The sequence below is a fragment of the Hyla sarda genome, chromosome 1, assembly GCF_029499605.1.
Source record: "Hyla sarda isolate aHylSar1 chromosome 1, aHylSar1.hap1, whole genome shotgun sequence".
NCBI classification, from domain to species: Eukaryota; Metazoa; Chordata; class Amphibia; order Anura; family Hylidae; genus Hyla; species Hyla sarda.
Genome location: NC_079189.1, coordinates 464,363,156 through 464,377,528, shown reverse-complemented (window position 1 = coordinate 464,377,528; position 14,373 = coordinate 464,363,156). Strand labels below are relative to the sequence as shown.

At 42.4% G+C, this 14,373-nt stretch overlaps 1 protein-coding gene across 7 annotated transcripts in view; it reads left to right on the top strand.

Moving 5' to 3' along the window:
- Nucleotides 1-428: 428 nt before the first annotated feature.
- PITPNM2 (phosphatidylinositol transfer protein membrane associated 2) overlaps nucleotides 429-14,373 on the top strand; it is a 431,574-nt gene continuing 417,629 nt past the window's right edge. For 4 of the 7 annotated variants that reach the window (XM_056535625.1, XM_056535614.1, XM_056535577.1 and 1 more), the window contains exon 1: nucleotides 429-753. The gene's annotated coding sequence lies outside the window, so the exon portion shown is untranslated. The remainder of the gene's footprint in view (nucleotides 754-14,373) is intronic. The other 3 variants (XM_056535654.1, XM_056535645.1, XM_056535635.1) reach the window with 1 other exon arrangement.

The window sequence follows — 14,373 nt, the reverse complement described above, 5'->3', positions numbered from 1 at the left end:
TTTTGCCTGATGGAGGACGGAGGTACGGCTGACGACTGACGATGTCCTAAAATGGACCCCGTACATAAAAGTAAAATTAGTGCCACAAAAAACAAGCCCTCATATGGGCCTGTAGGTGGAAAATTCAAAGTGTGGTGGAAAAAAAACGAAAGTGCAAAAATGAAGAAACCTGTGGTTCTTAAGGGGTTAAAGAACAATATATAAATTACTTCATCAGGACTAGGCTTCATCTGCATAAAAACTGAAAACGTCAGAGAAGTACTGTGTGAGGGGAAACAAGATCATGTCTATATGCCTCCAATAGGTGGCGCGCAAATCAATAGTCGTTGCAGTGGCCATGATTGGCCAGCAGGTGTCTCTGTGACCCCTCTAAGCCCCATGTTCCGAGCACCCCTCCCCAGCCTCAGTGAGGGAATGTGATGCAGCCTCCGTGTCAGCACAGTGGGCCAGGCTTCCTATTCATACCGAAGCTGTCAAACCAGTCCCCCGTGTCCGAATAAACCGCGCTTCCTCTCCCAAAACACGGCGGCTGGGGTTCCGTAACCTGAACATTGTCATTACCGTGCAATGAGAGCCTCCCTCGGCGGAAAGGAGCGGACAATGCTGAAGGCCGGTTGTGTGTAGCCGGTGCTGCAGGATGGGGTGCACGGATTTCCCGGGGGTGTTCACGCCGTGTGTACACTGAGACCTGCACAGTGTAGGCCTGTGTGTGACTGGATACAACGGGGGAGACGGGCGCCCACATCTACAGAGGTAGGTGCACCCCCCTCCATCCCCAGCCTGTGCTCATCTATGTACACACATGATGGGGAGCTGGGCTGGCATCACGTCCATACCCGCCTGCCATCTCGCTGGTCCTCCATATAGTAACCTCCAGCCTGTGTGCCCTCCATTACCTCTCTGGGATATAAGGATGCCATTATTTCATCCCCTAGGCTTCTCTGTATGCTCCACTGCAAGTCATGTACTCCTAATGCAAACACGAATATCCCTTAGTATGCACAACTGCATAGATCCATGGTGCTGGCTAATCCAGTAATGCCATTAAGTCTTCACATATAATCCACATTACCCACTAGGACAGTGTTTCCCAACCAGGGTGCCTCCAGCTGTTGCAGAACTACAACACCCAGCATGCTCAGACAGCCGAAGGCTGTCTGGGCATGCTGATGGTTGTAGTTTTGCAACAGCTGGAGGCACCTTGGTTGGGAAACACTGCACTAGGATTTCTGTAGATTAAGCTGTTACAGACCTTCAAAAAAAAACAAAACAATAGAATTTAGTATCTGCAGCTGTTCTGCTTGCATCCATCTAAAGAGGATATATATATTTATACAACAGTGCCAATGTGTTCTGCTGGGCACAGAATGTTAATGCTATATATATATATATATATATATATATATATATACACACATACATATATACACAACAGTGCCAATGTGTTCTGCTGGGCACAGAATGTTAATGCTATATATATATATATATATATATATATATATATATATATATATGTGTATATATATTTATTTATATGTGTGTGTATATATATTTATACAACAATTTATATTTATTTACATATATGTATACAACAATTTATATTTATTTATATTTATACAACTATATACACACACACACACCATTTCCCATCCTGCAGTCGTGGAGTAGTACCCAGCCTTCCTGTAGGCTGGAGAGCAGTGTTTCCCCCAACCAGTGGCTCTTGTATGACTAGAACTCCCAGCATGCCCTTACAGCAGAGGTCTTTAGTAATCTATCCTTGTGGGCTATAGAGTAGTGATCTCCAATCTGTCTCTTTCTAGCTCAGTGTTTTCCAACCAGGGTGCCTCCAGCTGTTGCTGAACTACAACACCCAGCATGCCCGGACAGCCAAAGGCTTTCCATGTATACTGGGAGTTGTAGTTTTGCAACAGCAGGAGGCACCCTGGTTGGAAAACACTGTTCTAGCTGTTACAAAACTATAACTCCCAGCATGCCTTGATAGCCAAAGGTTTTTGTGGATTAGTAATCCAGCATTTTGTAGCCTATAGAGCAGATGTCGCCAATCTGTGGACCTTGCAAAATTACAATTCCCAGCATGCAGGTCCACAGTTTGGAGGCCACTGTTATAGGGCAATGATCTCCAAACTGTGACTTTCCAGATGTTGTTCCATCATGTCCTAATAGCCAGTAATGTATTAGTACAGTGGTCTTCAACCTGCGGACCTCCAGATGTTTCAAAACTACAACTCCCAGCATGCCCGGACAGCCGATGGCTGTCCGGGCATGCTGGGAGTTGTAGTTTTGCAACATCTGGGGGTCTGCAGGTTGAAGACCACTGTATGAGTAGATAGCAGCAGTGATTCCCAAACCTGTGGCTCTCCAGCTGTTAAAAACCTACAACTCCCAGAATGCTTTTATAGCTGAAGGCTGTCGGTAGAGATGAGCGAACTTACAGTAAATTCGATTCGTCATGAACTTCTCGGCTCGGCAGTTGATGCCTTTCCTGCATAAATGAGTTCAGCTTTCAGGTGCTCCGGTGGGCTGGAAAAGGTGGATACAGTCCTAGGAGACTCTTTCCTAGGACTGTATCCACCTTTTCCAGCCCACCCGAGCACCTGAAAGCTGAACTAATTTATGCAGGAAAAGTCATCAACTGCCGAGCCGAGAAGTTCGTGACGAATCGAATTTACTGTAAGTTCGCTCATCTCTAGCTGTCGGGTGTCAGTAATGTAGCCTTCTTGTAGACTAGAGAATAATTAATGATCCCCAACCTCTGTCTGTCAGGGCATGCTGGGAGTTGTAGTTTTTGAACAGCTGGCGAGCCGCAGGTTGAAGATGACGGCTGTAGAATGATGTACACTACATAGGTATTTGTTTCTACATGGTGTTGCCAGGCAGTAAGGCACAAAACGCTCTGTATTTCGATGTTCTAGTTTTCCTTTTATGGTTTTAACGTGTTCATAAATTAAAGCACAAATGGAAATAGATGAGGCTGCCTGCGGGAATAATGGCCTGAATTCCCCACAATCACTTTCTCAGCTGCAGTGGTGTGAGCAGAATGTCGGTCGGCTTTTCATCTGGGAATTCTTCTTGCATTTATGGCTCCTATGACGTCTGTGAAGCTTCATGTTAGAAAGCTGATGAGTGGATATATAGGATTTTACCACCTGTATCTCATGGTTGGCAGGAATTTAGTCTGAGTCCAAATATGTGAATAGATAAAAAGCATCTTTGAATGTTTGACTAAATCATGACTAGTGATAATCTACAGTAAGATACCAATGAATCAGCTGTCAATTGGGCTTTCTATGCTGTATCACCCGAGGACCATCACGGTAGATTGAGGATGTTTCTCTGGTGGATGTCATGAATATTTGGGGTGATATTATAAAAGGGGCCTCTTAGGACCTCCAGGTAAAGGCTTGTTTATGGGTGCTGCCATTTTATCAACTGGCGGGGAGACATTACATTTTTGTTTACAGAGCATTTGGTGTAGTAGTGGAATAGACCAGTAAGGTGCCCCCTAGTTGTTGGGGAGGCGGTTTTACAAAATGACTATAAGATGCACACTCCTTTCCATGGCTAAAAACACTTCTGGCTTAGGCTGGGTTCACACCAGGTTTTTGCAATACAGTTCCCGTATCAGATTTCTGATGAAAAACAGATTCCTCAAAACCTGACTAAACTGTTTCAAAACGAAAACCTGACTAAACTGTTTCAAAACGTGCGTACAAATTTTAACCAGATATGGTTTGACTAATGATGTCTGGCTGCATCCGTTTTTTTAAAAGAAAAAAAAACATACGTTTAAAGGGGCACTCTGGCGCTTATACATCTTATCCCCTTTCCAAAGGATAGGGGATAAGATGCCTGATCGCGGGGGTCCCGCCGCTGGGGACCCCCGTGATCTTGCACACCGCATCCCGTTTAAAATCAGTCCCCAGAGCGTGTTCGCTCTGGGTGTGATTACTGTCGATCATGGGGCCGGAGCGTTGTGACGTCAAGGCTCCACCCCATGTGATGCCCCCTCCCGTAGGCTTGCATTGAGGGGGCGGAGCGTGACGTCACACAGAGTCGGAGCCTTGATGTCACAACGCTCCGGCCAAGTGAACGACAGTAATCAGACCCGGAGCGAACACGCTCCGGGGACTGATTACAAACGGGGTGCGGTGTGCAAGATCACGGGGGTCCCCAGCAGCGGGACTCCCACGATCAAGCATCTTATCCCCTATCCTTTGGATAGGGGATAAGATGTATAAGCGCCGGAGTACCCCTTTAACTTTTCACTCTTTTATGAATAAAGTTTCACTTGTTTGAATGAAATCCATGGTGAAAACCGCATGGAACCATACGCACATATGGTTCTCTACAATTCCCATTGACTCCCATGTTTAAAAATGTAATAAATAAATAAATACGGTTTTTCACCCGGACCAAAAACCGTGGTAGGTTATGGTTTTGGGTACAGGAAAAAAAATGGCCAAAACCGTACAAGACGCAATACGGATACAACTGGATGCATCGTTTGACATATGGTTTTCAATGGAGAGTCAATGCATATGGTTCCATACAGTTTTCAAATTGAAAACGTATACGGGAACTGTATTGCAAAAAACGTGGTGTGAATGCACCCTTAGTATTATTATTGACACATTTTTAACTCAGACAGACAGAGCAATATTTACTTTACATCTAGATTACAGCCTTTAGTATTCTTGGGTATGATGCCACAAGGTTTGCACACCTGGATTTGGGGATTTTCTGCCATTCTTCTCTGCAGTTTCTCTGGAGCTCTGTCAGGCTGAATAAGGACTGTCGGTGGACAGACTTCATGTCTCTCCAGAAATGCCCATTGGGTTCTAGTCAGGGCTCTGGCTGGGCCGCTCAATGACATGTCCCTATGCAACGCTTATATTGATTTGGCTGTGTGCTTAAGGTCATTGAGGGAGAGTTATCAAACATTGCGTAAAGAAACAGGGAAGCAGTTCCAATAACAACCAATCAGATTAAATTTTTTTTTTTTAAAAAGGCTTCTAAAAAATTTAAGAACAAATGTGATTGGTTACTATGGACAGCTTCTCCAGTGATCCTTGGCACAAGGATTGATAAATCTCCCCCCTGTCTTGATGGAAGGTAAACCTTTTGATCCAGTCCAGAGCACTCTGGATCAGGTTTTTATTAAAGGGGTATTCCAGGAAAAAACTTTTTTTTCTAGATCAACTGGCTCCAGAAAGTTAAACAGATTTGTGAATTACTTCTATTAAAAAATCTTAATCCTTTCAGTACTTATGAGCTTCTGAAGTTAAGGTTCTTTTCTGTCTAAGTGCTCTCTGATGACACCTGTCTCAGGAAAGACCAGTTTAGAAGCAAATCCCCATAGCAAACCTCTTCTAAACTGGGCGTTTCCCGAGACAGGTGTCATCAGAGAGCACTTAGACAGAAAAGAACAACCTTAACTTCAGAAGCTCATAAGTACTGAAAGGATTAAGATTTTTTAATAGAAGTAATTTACAAATCTCTTTAACTTTCTGGAGCCAGTTGATATATATATATATATAAAAAAGTTTTTTCCTGGAATACCCCTTTAAGAATATCTATGTACTTAGCTTCATTCAGCTTTCCCTCAACCCTGACTAGTTTCTTTGTCCCAGCAGCTGAAAACATCCGTTTGGCATGATGCCATCACCATGCTTCACTGCAGGGAACTGTTATTGGGCAGGTGGTGAGCAGTGCCTGGTTTACACCAAACCTGATGCTTAGAATTGAGGTTCAATCTTGGTTTCATCAGACCAGAGAATCTTGGTTTTCACAGTCTGAGTCCTTTAGGCTAGTCCTTTAGGGTCACACGTGCCATATTTTGCTGCTGCGTATTTTCCTACCCATTCAAGTTAACAGGTAGCAAAATCAACTGCTGAAAACACGCAGCAAAATACGGCACATGTGACCCTACCCTTGGGTGGCTTTCTTGGCTCTTTTACTGAGGAGAGTCTTCTTTCCGGACACTCTGTCATAAAGCCCAGATTGGTGGAGAGCTGGGTGTTTCCTCCTCCTGTGCAAAGGATCTTTAGTGCTTTGCCAGAGTGACCATTGAAAAAACTAAAAAAGAAGAATGCGTCCTAAGACTTTTCCAATGCTTTGGAAGCAGAAGTTTGTAAACCAATAGTACAGAGCACATGCTCCTATCCACTCATTTGGATGCTGTAGATTTGTTGATGGATGTTTGCTGTCCTTCCAGCATACTTCACAAACTGTTATTGCAATGTTGAGCTCATAAGAATGTATTGAGATTTATCCAGTTAAAGACGACCTCATCACCGACATCAAGGCTAAGGCTTGCACGCCCCCTCCCATAGGCTTGCATTGAGGGGTGGAGCCCCGTGATCGCCAGTAATCAGACTCCGCCCCCTTGTGACGTCACCCCATGTCCCCACTATGCACTTCTATGGGAGGCGGCGATCGTCACGCCCCCTCCCATAAACTTGCATATCAGGGCAGGGGTGACGTCACACGGGGGCGGAGCGTGACGTCACGATACTTCGGCCCCTCGGTCGCCACCCGGCAGTTTGTGAGCTGGCACCGTGGCGTGCAGCTCAAACAGGTGGGTGGAGAATACAAGACTGCGAGGGACCCCCATGTCTCAGGGCCAGAGTACCCCTTTTAAGGTCTAAGGGCTTACCTATACACCCTTGTCCCACTTCCCTTCTATGACGTGTGCTCAGAAGCTGAGCGCGGATCATAGCTGGGTGGTCCCAGCAGCTATCCTTTTATAGATTTTGTTGTGAAATGATTGATGTCATTACAAAGTAAAATTAGTGTTGCAAAAAAACAAGCCCTTTTATAGGTCTATAGGTGGAAAATTAAGTGTTCGACCTACAGACATATATTTGGGCTTGTTTTATGCACTACCATTTTACTTTGTAATGACATCAGTCATGTCACCACAAAATCTATGGCGAAAAAAAAAAATTATTAGTGGGACAAAATTGAAAGGGTTAAGATTTTTAAAAGGTATCGAGGAAAAAACTAAAGTTCAAAAATTGAATAACGCTATGTCTTTAAGGAGTTAACAATTTTTTTTTTGTAAACACCATTTTATAGTTCCCGTAGGGGACTATTACATGCAATCTTCTGATTGCATACACTGTTCAATGCTAGCATTGATAGCATTGATCAGTGTTATCGTCGCTCTGCTGCTCCAGCCTGCTGAGCAGGCATGGAGCAGCAGATCACGGTTCGGATCTGCATCCTCGAGAGGTTAAACTTTTTAAATTTAATGTCCTTACAAAAAAAAGTAACCCCAATACTTGTTGGTTGTTTGCATTTTATAGATTTCCCCCCTTTATGGATTTATAGAAGTTGAAATAAAGTTGTGTGTTTTATGGAATTTCCTGCTTGGAGTGATTGGGGATTTGGGGATTTTTACCTTTTCTGAGGTTTCTTGTGAGCTAAATTGAATGACAGTAGAATCTACATTTTTCGGGGTTGTCCACAGTTCCTCTTTAATTAGGAAACCAGTTGCTGCTCCTTTAAGGGCTTGGTAAATCCGAGACAGAGTTGAGATTGGTCCATTAAGTATATCAATGGGTAGCAAAATCAGCTGCAGAAAATATGCAGCAAAACAGCAAAATACGGCACGTGTGACCTTACCCTAAAAGAAAAACTATCCCCCCCCCCCCCCCCCCACATAGCAACCGATCATATAGCAGCTATAACTTTTCATAAATGTGTCCCAATGTCTAACTGATGTGGAGCCTGTACCATTTTTTTCACAGTACTTGGTTAAATAGAATATACAAAGTGAGTGCAAAATGATAATCTGGGTGGAAACATTTTAACCACTACCAGACAAGCTAGTTACCAGTCTTCCTGACCGGGCACTTGTAGAACATACAGACTTGAAGTTAAAAAGCATCTTCTGGTTTGGCTATTTAAATCCATTTTGTACTGTTTTATACCATGATCGTGCTTTATTTGTATATTACCTTTGTCTTAGTACATGTTTTAGTGATGTAAGAGTTTATTGTATTGTTAGAAAATAGAGAGAAATGTCTTGTTTTTATTTGTTTTAATAGCTGAAAGTGATCCTAAAATAACGTTTCAGGGTGTATTCACACGTACAGCATACTGTGTATATTTGATGCACAGGATTTGAAGTTGTGTTCAGTCAATTAGTTTACATTGAAATCTGCAGCTTCAAATCCTGCGCATCAAATTTATCCTGCACAGGATACTGTAAGAGGGAATAGACCCTCAATAACCCATAATATGACAGCGCTAGGACCGCACAGGAATGCGCCATCTCATAGACAGATATGCATTGCGTGCAATGTCTGCAGAAAGAATGAACAGGTTTATTCTTTCTGCGGACACACAAATGTGAATTTCCGTTCTGGAAACATCTGGCATGGAAATTCGGATGTGTAACAAAGGCATCCTTCTGCTATAGATTTGGCTGTAGGTTGGCCAAAACTATAAGGTTGTGGGTTTGAACAAAGGCTACATGATGCGGATACCACTTGGAAGCTGTACCAATAAATAACGTGTCACTTTAAAAAAAAAAAATGTTATGCCAATTGGTTTTCACATCAATTGCACGAAAACTGTGATGGGGATTCCCTGTGAAAACAATGGAATGCAGATTTCACAATATTTTTTTTTAACTATTATTTTATTTTAACTTAAATGGGCATTCTCATTAAAAGTAATTGTTGCTATTGCACTCCTTTATGGTAAATAAAAATCTTTCTTATGTACTTAAAAAAAAATAATAATAAAATAAAGTTTTCTATGTTTTAATTTGTGTTTTAAAAAAAGCTGCCACTAGGTGTCTCCCTACTTGTCCAGAGCACATTTTCCTCCATCTTTTGCACACACTTTGGACTCCTGCTGACCTGTCAGAAGTCCAAAATCTGGAAATGCTGAGGGGAGTATGTGCAGCCTTAGTCAGTCATAGCTCATCTCACACGGAACTGCTCTGGGCTGTGTGTAGCAGAGTGAGGGAGGAAGTTCCCCCCGTATGGCTTCAGATGATGTCATGCCTGCTGGGGAACGCCTCTTCCCAGTCTGTGAATCGCACTTTGAGCAGAAAATACAGAGCAATATCAAGGTAGAAAACTAAAAAATTATAAAAAATAAAGGCAGTGGGTGGTTTATAATGATGGGGCAGTGAACTGGGAGGATTATAAAATGTAACAAGATCATGAGAGGTACTCTTTGAATATGTTTCAAAATGTGCATGAGAAAAAAAAAGAACTCCATGTGAACAAGGCCTAACATAAAAATAAATAAATAAATCTAATATGAATAACAGCAGAGGGAAGGTTGCAATTTTTTTTTTTATAGTAATCATACATTAGCCGCAACTTCACTAAACACATGATGAGTACATGTAAATTTGACATTGGGCAATTTTCACACGCCAGTATTTTGGACAGCATTTGATATCAGTAGGAGTGATTCCAAAACACAGAAGAGTTGCAGATCTTTCCATTATACACTGCTCAAAAAAATAAAGGGAACACTTAAACAACACAATGTAACTCCAAGTCAATCACACTTCTGTGAAATCACACTGTCCACTCAGGAAGCAACACTGATTGACAATCAATTTCACATGCTGTTGTGCAAATGGAACAGACAACAGGTGGAAATTATAGGCAATTAGCAAGACATCCCCAATAAAAGAGTGGTTCTGCAGGTGGTGACCACAGACCACGTCTCAGTTCCTATGCTTCCTGGCTGATGTTTTGGTCACTTTTGAATGCTGGCGGTGCTTTCACTTTAGTGGTAGCATGAGACTGAGTCTACAACCCACACAAGTTGCTCAGGTAGTGCGGCTCATCCAGGATGGCACATCAATGCGAGCTGTGGCAAGAAGGTTTGCTGTATCTGTCAGTTTAGTGTCCAGAGCATGGAGGCGCTACCAGGAGACAGGCCAGTACATCAGGAGATGCGGAGGAGGCTAACAACCCAGCAGCAGGACCGCTACCTCTGCCTTTGTGCAAGGAGGAGAAGGAGGAGCACTGCCAAAGCTCTGCAAAATGACCTCCAGCAGGCCACAAATGTGCATGTGTACACTCAGAAACAGACTTCATGTGGGTGATATGAGGGCCTGACATCCACAGGTGCGGGTTGTACTTACAGCCCAAAACCATGCTGGACATTAGGCATTTGCCAGAGAAAACCAAGATTGGCAAATTCGCCACTGGCGCCCTGTGCTCTTCGCAGATGAAAGCAGGTTCACACTGAGCACATGTTACAGAAGTGACAGAGTCTGGAGATGCTGTGGAGAATGTTCTGCTGCCTGCAACTTCCTCCTGCATTACTGGTTTGGCGGTGGGTCAATAATGGTGTGGGGTAGTATTTCTTTAGGGGAGCGCACAGCCCTCTATGTGCTTGCCAGAGGTGGCCTGACTGCCATTGGGTACTGAGATGAGATCCTCAGACCCCTTGTTAGACCATTTGCTGGTGCGGTTGTCCCTGGGTTCCTCCTAATGGCTGAAGTGTGTCAGCAGTTCCTGCAAGAGGAAGGCATTGATGCTATGGACTGGCCCACCCATTCCCCAGACCTGAATCAGATTGAGCACATCCGGGACATCATGTCTGGCTCCATCATTGCACCTCATCAGGAGCATGCCCAGGCATTGTAGGAGGTCATACGGGCACGTGGAGGCCACACACACTACTGAGCCTCATTTTGACTTGTTTTAAGGACATTACATCTAAGGTTGATCAGCCTGTAGTGTGGCCTCCATGGGTTGATAAATTTGATTTTAATTGATAATTTGACTGTAATTTTGTTGTCCACACATTCAACTATGTAAACACGAAAGTATTTCATATGATTAGTTCATTTATTCAGATCTAGGATGTGTTATCTTAGTGTTCCCTTTATTTTCTTGATCAGTGTAGTTTTTTTCCCTCTGCGGCTTCCACTCCTGATTATGACATGCAAAATACTAATATTGGTCAACACTGCCGTATTTCTCAAGAAGACATATAGTGAACCAATAACCTTTTGCGTTGCTTTGGTTATCTATAAGCAGGCTTAGAAGAAATGCTACAGCAGATCAACTTATTATATTTTTATCATCTTTCCAGTCTACTTTAGATCTATGTGGGACACTGTAAGGTTTGATTCTCAGTAGAAAATAGCCTTTCACTTGTCATCTTTGTTGGGAAACCAGCCCACCAGTATGCTGATGTATACCACTGCGTACAGCCTTGGAATCTATTATTTTCTTGTGCCAAACGTAGTAATAAAAGTGACTTATTTAGACCTTTTTATTTTATTTATTTTTTTATGTCTTGTAGGAAATTAAAGAGTGGGAATGGGCACACTTTTGAGTGCCATTAAAAAACTACAAACAAACAAAAAATAAACAAATAAGCTCACACATGTGCTGATTAAATTCCCTCTTAGGCATACCAGCAGAGCAGCTTTCTGAGGTTGGATGGGACTTATACTAAAATCATCATATTTCATTGAAAATAAGTGATCTACAGAAGAAAAAGAAAAAAATGAAGAAGATTTACTATTGCAAATACCAGAATTCTGGTGTAAATTGTATAAAAATCTGGCTTGAAACACATTGAGTTTTAGACACTTTATGGAGACCTTTCAACCTTGTCTAAAAAAGAAAGGTAGCCTTGACAAAGGGCAAATGACATAAGATTCTGACAGAGTAAAAACCAACTGATCGTTGGTCTAAGAATATGACAGATTTATCAAACAGCCAGAGACATTGTCATACAGTGGGGCAATAAAGTATTTAGTCAAGCACTAATTGTGCAAGTTTCCCCACTTAAAAAGATGAGGTCTGTAATTTTCATCATAGGTATACCTCAACTAAGAGAGACATAATGAGAAAAAAAAATCCATAAAATCACATGGTCTGATTTTTAAAGAATTTGCTAATTATGGTGGAAAATAAGTATTTGGTCAATAACAAAAGTTCATCTCAATACTTTGTTATATACCCTTTGTTGGCAATGACAGAGGTTAAACGTTTTCTGTAAGTCTTCATAAGGTTTTCACACACTGTTGCTGGTATTTTGGCCCATTCCTCCATGCAGATCTCCTCTAGAGCAGTGATGTTTTGGAGCTGTTGCTGGGCAACACTGACTTTCAACTCCGTCCACAAAGGTTTTCTATGGGGTTGAGATCTGGAGACTGGCTGGGCCACTCCAGAATCTTGAAATGCTTCTTACAAAGCCACTGCTTCCTTGCTCGGGCAGTGTATTTGGTATCATTGTCATGCTGAAAGACCCAGACACATTTCATCTTCAATGCCCTTGCTGATGGAAGGAGGTTTTCAGTCAAAATCTCACGATACATGGCCCCATTCATTCTTTCCTTTACATGGATCAGTCTTCCTGGTCCCTTAGCAGAAAACAGCCCCATAGCATGATGTTTCCACCCCATGCTTTTACAGTAGGTATGGTGTTCTTTGGATGCAACTCATCATTCTTTCTCCTCCAAACACGACGAGTTGAGTTTTTACCAAAAAGCTCTACTTTGGTTTCATCTGACCATATGACATTCTCCCAATACTCTTCTGGATTATCCAAATGCTCTCTAGAAAACTTCAGATGGGCACAGACATGTACTGGCTTAAGCAGGGGGACACGTCTGGCACTGCATGATTTGAGTCCCTGGCGGCGTAGTGTGTTACTGATGGAAGCCTTTGTTACTTTGGTCCCAGCTCTCTGCAGCTCATTCACTAGGTCCCCCTGTGCGGTTCTGGGATTTTTGCTCACCGTTCTTGTGATCATTTTGACAACACTGGGTGAGATCTTGCGTGGAGCACCAGATCAAAGGAGATTATCAGTGGTCTTATATGTCTTCCATTTTCTAATAATTGCACCCACAGATGATTTCTTCACACCAAGCTGCTTTCCTGTTGCAGATTGTCTTCCCAGCTTGGTGCAGGTCTACAATTTTGTTTTTGGTGTCCTTCGACAGCTCTTTGGTCTTGGGCATAATGCAGTCTGGAGTGTGACCGTTTGAGGTTGTGGACAGGTGTCTTTTATACTGATAACGAGTTTAAACAGGTGTCATTAATACAGGTAATGAGTGGAGGAGACTCTTAAAGAAGTTGTTACAGGTCTGTGAGAGCCAGAAATCTTGCTTGTTTGTAGGTGATCAAATACTTATTTTCCACCATTAACTTTTCTCATTATGTCTCTCAAAGTTGGGGTATACCTATGATGAAAATTACAGGCCTCTCTCTTCTTTTAAAGTGGGAGAACTTGCACAATTGGTGGTTGACTAAACTTTTTTGCCCCACTGTAAATATGGCACATTCTTGGACTGTATTGTCTAAGTTTACACTGTTTTATGCATAAAGAGCCTGCAGATCTATGAAGAAAATGTCACATATCACATTATCACACATATTTGTGATGATTGATAGAGATGTAACTGTAAATGTCAAAGAATTTATTTCCACTGAATGACTAATTCTTCTTCAGTTTTTATTGCACGTATAGGAATAAAATGAGATATTTGCATTGAAGGCGATATTTCATGAAATAAAAAATGATCCCCTATCGACAGGATAGGGAATAAGTTTTCGATTGCAGGGGGTCCGAGCACTGGGCCCCCCACGATCTCCTGTATGGATCCCCGGCTCTCCCCTGGAGTGGCGTGTCATGACCCCTGCCACGCCCCCTCCATATATCTCTATGGGAAAGCCCTTCGGCTATCTGAGGCTCTCCTCCCATAGAGATATATTGACGAGGCGTGTCGGGCAAGGGTCATGACGCGCAGCTCTGGCGGATAGGGGATAAGTTATGTATTTATTTTTTTTATCCATGAGATATCTCCTTTTAAAGGTTTTATCAAGATAAAAGGAGTCTAAACTGATCCATTATGTAAAATGAAATGTATTATGTGTAAAAGCATTTCTGAAAATGTACTGTATTGAGACCTATGTATTTTTTTTTACTAATCCTTATGTGCCATGTTTGACAAGGCCTTAGGGCATCCACTGAGATGGTCAGGCATGCTCAGTGTAAGCAATGCATAGCACATTTGTACTCCTTTACAGGCTTATGTCTGATTTCACCAACTTTAGTTTGTGGGAAATCCCCTTTAAGTATAGCTAGCAGCGGGTTTCCCGGTGCAAGTTATCCTATTATTCATTTCAACAGGTCCGCTAGTAGTATGCCAATCTTACACTATTGCAGACTGTGCGCAGTACCATAAAAGTGAATAGTGAGATAACTCATGCTGGATTTCTCGCAGCAGGAAACCTGCTGCTAGTTAAAAGCATGTGAACGCACCCTAAAGAGCATTTCCTATCAGCATCTTAGTGACATACAATCACTTCTTTATAAGTGATGTCACACCTCCAGGAACTCCACAATTTC